The sequence below is a fragment of the Myotis brandtii genome, unplaced genomic scaffold (genome assembly GCF_000412655.1).
Source record: "Myotis brandtii unplaced genomic scaffold, ASM41265v1 scaffold38, whole genome shotgun sequence".
Classification (NCBI taxonomy): domain Eukaryota; kingdom Metazoa; phylum Chordata; class Mammalia; order Chiroptera; family Vespertilionidae; genus Myotis; species Myotis brandtii.
In genome coordinates, this window is record NW_005364596.1 from 2,824,033 (window position 1) to 2,828,835 (window position 4,803).

At 41.3% G+C, this 4,803-nt stretch overlaps 1 pseudogene; it reads left to right on the top strand.

The window, feature by feature from the left end:
- Positions 1 to 792: 792 nt before the first annotated feature.
- On the top strand, positions 793 to 1,376 carry LOC102255609 (annotated as a pseudogene).
- The last annotated feature ends 3,427 nt before the right edge of the window (positions 1,377 to 4,803 follow it).

Below are 4,803 nucleotides of genomic sequence, written 5' to 3' on the forward strand. Positions count from 1 at the left end.
AGGTTAAAAAATTATAAACTACTTTAAATTTAGTGTGGGGGAGGGGGAAAGATAAATAAGAAACAGGACTCCATCAAAAAACACATAGGATCACCTAACCTGAAGTTCCTTTCATTCATTAGCCAAAAAAGGCTATAATTGATGAGAAATGCAATAGAAAAAGGATATCCTGTAGCAATGTTTTAAGGAATCATCTGAGTGCACTGAATAGTCAAATGATTCAGCTATGAAGGATTTGACTCAATGCTAACACAAATATTGGGTTCTCCCCTATAATCTGCACTCCCTCTAACATAATCACACCCCCCTTCTCCTGACTTATTCCTAATTATACTTCAAAACTCAACTCTGATGTTAACAGTTGTGCAATGCTTTCCTTTCTACCTTTTCATTGCACCTCAGTTTCCACTAATTGCCCCTCTTCAGTTAACCCGGATTTCCCCCTTATAGATTTGTTACTCAAATGGGATTTGTTTATTCATCTTTTTTCCCTACTAGACTTTGAGTTTGTAAAGGGCAGGAACTATGTCTTTAATTTCTGTTTCTAAAGACCCAATTCAGCACCTTCAAGATAGTAGACTCTCAATAATATTCGTTCAATGAATGTTTGAGTAAATTGTGGTCATTGCTCTCCACAGAAAGAGAAGTAGATGTAATCTCTACAAAGCTAAAGCCAGATGTGAAGGACCAGTAAGAAGAATGAAATAATGGAGGGAAGTCACCATTAACTGGAAGAGATGGTGAGTAGGAATTCAAAAATAATCAACAGACTCTGCTGCATCTACTACAAGAATGAAGACCATTTTCAGCAATCAGACTGTCAACATCCCAGAAAACGTAGACATCACACTGAAGGGATTTACAGTTATTGTGAAGGGCCCAGAGGCACCCTGCAGGGGAACTTCAACCACATCAATGTAGAACTCAATACCCTTGGAAAGAAAAAGAAGAGGCTCCAGGTTGACAAATGGTGGGGAAATAGAAAGGAACTGGCCACAGTTCACACTATCTGCAGTCATACACAGAACATGATCAAGGTTGTCATACTGGGCTTCTGTTATAAGATGAGGTCTGTGTACACTCACAACCCCATCAGCATTGTTATTCAGGAGAAGGGTTCTCTTGTTGAAATCAGAAATTTCTTGAGCGAAAAATACATCCGCAGAGTTTGAATGAGGTCAGGCATTGCTTGTTTAGTATCTCAAGCCCAGAAAAATGAATTGATTCTTGAAAGAAATGACTTTGAACTCTTATCAAATTCAGCTTCTTTGATTCAGCAAGCCACAACAGTTACAAACAAGAACTGGTATATCAGAAAAATTTTGGATGGTATCTATGTTTCAGAAAAAGGACAAGTTCAGCAGGCTGATGAATAAGATCTAAGTTGTCCAGTTATGGAAACAGCAAGATGCCGAATGATTTGTCACACTTATTTGTGATATTTTAAAGATGCAATAAAAGCCATGTATTGATTTGAAGGTGGGGAAATAAACAGAGAAAAATAAAGAACATATATTTCAGGCTGACATTGAGAGAAAGGCCAAGAAAAAAAAATGCACAATACAGATAGTGAGAGAATGTTAAAGTCTGTCTCTGAGCTCTGAGGAAGAACTTAAGAGGCGGGGGGGTGGGGAGGAGCCCAATAAGGAATTTTTTTTATGCATTAGAGTCTGATCACCTTTCCTTAGGAAGACACAAACTTATTGGGACTTAAAGAAGGCAATGCAAGCTAAAAGCAAACTCCTGTGTCTCTACATGGGGCCTCAGTTTCATAAGGAAGTGGGCATTCTCTATATGATAAAGTGGGGGGAAGAATTTAAGTTTTGGGGGAGAAAAATTTATGTTTGCGGGGAGGAGGAGGGAATGAGTAGTCAAGGATATAACTCTATGGAAAGAGGACTAGAGGAAAAAACAGTTCACCAGCCAAGAGAGGAGCATGAGTGAAATGGTGAACTGAAATGTCTGATTGGGTTTATGAAGTGTTGCTGTGGGGTTCAGTTAGAATTAGGGCTAGAGACCTCTACACAATTTTCAGCAAAAGGAATGAAAAATAAATTTTAACATTCTGAAATGGTTGGACTTCTTATATGAAATGTTGAAGGATGCCAGGTCAGAATATGATTTTATATGGAGTCAAACAGTCTGTGTGACAAGAGAAGAGCTAAATCTGAATTGTGTGTGTGTGTGTGTGTGTGTGTATATATATATATATATATATACATATATATATATATATATACTTTTAAAACAAATCTATGCCTGTCATTATTTCATTAGAGAAAAGATATAAGAAAAATGAACTGCCCAGAAATGTGACTGGTTAAATAAATGATGATGCATACCTACAACTGAATACTGCCCACCCACAAAAAAATTACATTGTAGAGTCATTCATTCATTTGGCAAATATTTGTTGATGTGGCCTACAATGTGGCCAGTGCTTCCCTAGGCACTGATGACTCAACTGAGAACAAGTACATGTTTCTGCCCTCCTGGAATTTACATTCTAGCAGAAGAGGAAGACAATGTCCAAATAAGTAAGTAAGTAAGTAAGTAAATAAATAAATAAATAAGCAATTTGATTTAGATGGTGATTAGAAGAAAGAAGAAAGAAGGATAAAGATTGACTCAAGTGTAGAAGTTATGGCTATTTTATAAGGGTGTTCAAGGAAAGTCTCAGTGAGCATAGAATCAGTTACCCGACAGAACAAATGTGTCCTCTGGCCAGAAGTATTCTTCTTTTGGGAACCAGGATCTTTATACCTGAATAGCTTGGAGTTGGAAGGACATGAAGCACAAAATCCCCAGTGTGTAACTGTGAGTGATGGTGAGCAGGACTACTCCTATTTCCACCCGTTGGGTCCTAGATTCATGTATTCTGCCTATTGACACACTCACGATGCAAGTATGTTTATTTAAAGGGAGCATTTTCAAGATGGTCCCCATCCTCAAAAGCACCCCCAAGGGGACACTTCAACTGTAACTTCAATTTGTTCCATTATTCTATCAGGCCGGCAACTTCTGGGTGGTGCAATATGTAATATAACTGTGGATCCCATGGGTCTGTAGAGTGGGTTCCTTGGTCTGATGTGATGTTATTGGGGGTGCCGTAGAGTGTAGAGTCAGATCAAACACATTTTAAGCTTTCACACCATAAGCTTCTGGCTGAGATCCTGAAGGCAAACCCATATTTCGACCACTTGTCCCTCCCAGTCAAGATGAATGCTACTCTTTCTAGTGTAGAAGGTGCAAGGGGTCAACTTGCCACAAGTGGCTGTTACAGACAGCTTGGGCATTCGGTAACAGGAGCTATATTGTCTTTGGTTGGTGAGATCATGTGGGGATCCCTAACCCTAACACAGATCTACAGCAAAACACAATAAATTTCTGTTTCTTTCAATTCAGTTCAATAGACATTTAAGTTTAACATCTCTCTAGGGCTGCTTTCTTAGCTGGGGAAACTTCTTCCCCGGCCCTCTCCCGTGTAGCCATACTCCTGCTTGCTCACTCCTCCTTTGCACTCTTAGTCTCCACCCCTGTCTCCATGGCTACTATGTTCATGCATTCATTGTACCAGACCAGGGTGATGACAGAAGCTGATTGGTATTAATTGGTCGAGTCATTCTGCCTACTTTTCCATGGTGGGTGCTCTCTGGTGGGCATTCATTGACATGTGATCCAAAGGTCTTTTCACTGCATGTTCATCTCCATGCTTACCCACATGCCTTTACTACTTGTCTCCTATCTCCCATTCTTTCTTCCTCTAGGATCCTGACCAGCTGGCTAAGGCATTTGCCACTGGCTATGAGTCTGTGTATATTCTAATCTCAGGCCACTCTCTTTCCACACAAAGTAGGTGACCAGATTACCGCCCCCCCCCCCCCCCCCCCCCCCCCCGAAGAATTTTCTGCCACCCCTGAGTGCATGGTAGTTCAGCTACCATCCTTTTCAATTGGCACACACATACCATGCTGACACATTTATGATCCAAAGAGGACTTTTTTTCTCCTGTCAGTTGATCATAAAGGAGCCATATATGAGCTGAGGGAGAAGGATGTGGAAGAGAACACCAGTGGGGTGACATGATGTGAGCCACCTTGTACAGCTTGCTTATGCCCTCCGGCCCTACTCATGCTTGATCCTGAATGTGCTACTTGCATCATGCGATGGTTTGTGCTGGGCCCACGTCACCTTATGACTTACTGGTCTGATAGGGCCCAGCTCAATATGAGCTGTTTTGGTGGCTTGGTCACTTGGTGTCCTATGGCCAAGCACTCTCAGGACACAAGGTTGGAGCTGTTTTTTAAGAGTTATACAATTCTCCACTATAGATGGCATACTCTTTAGAAACTCAGGGCCTTGTGTTGTGACTCTTCCACTGGGGCCTGTTATAAACTCCAAATGGTGTCCTTACCCACCATGACATCTCTAAAACCATAGGGTCTGCTAGGTTGTAAAACCTAAGAGGCAGGGCTGGACCATAGACTTGGTCTTCCGGCTACAGAACTTGTTCTTGATTTTACTCTAAGCCAGTAGCCTTTGTGTCATCTGATATGTGGATCAGAGCCGTATGCTCAGGTGTATAATCTGCTGCCTCCAGAACCCAGAGGCCTGTGGGATGTTATGCTTTCTCCTTTGTGGTAGGAGATGCAAAATACAATAATTTGTTTTTAATTCTGAAGGGAACTAGTTGCTTTGCCTGCCATGCCCAGACCACTGCACCCTCAAACACTTCACTAAGTGGTCTGAAACTTGGCGCGTTTTATTGCTCACTCTCTGGAGGGCATGTGCCTGACCAGAGAT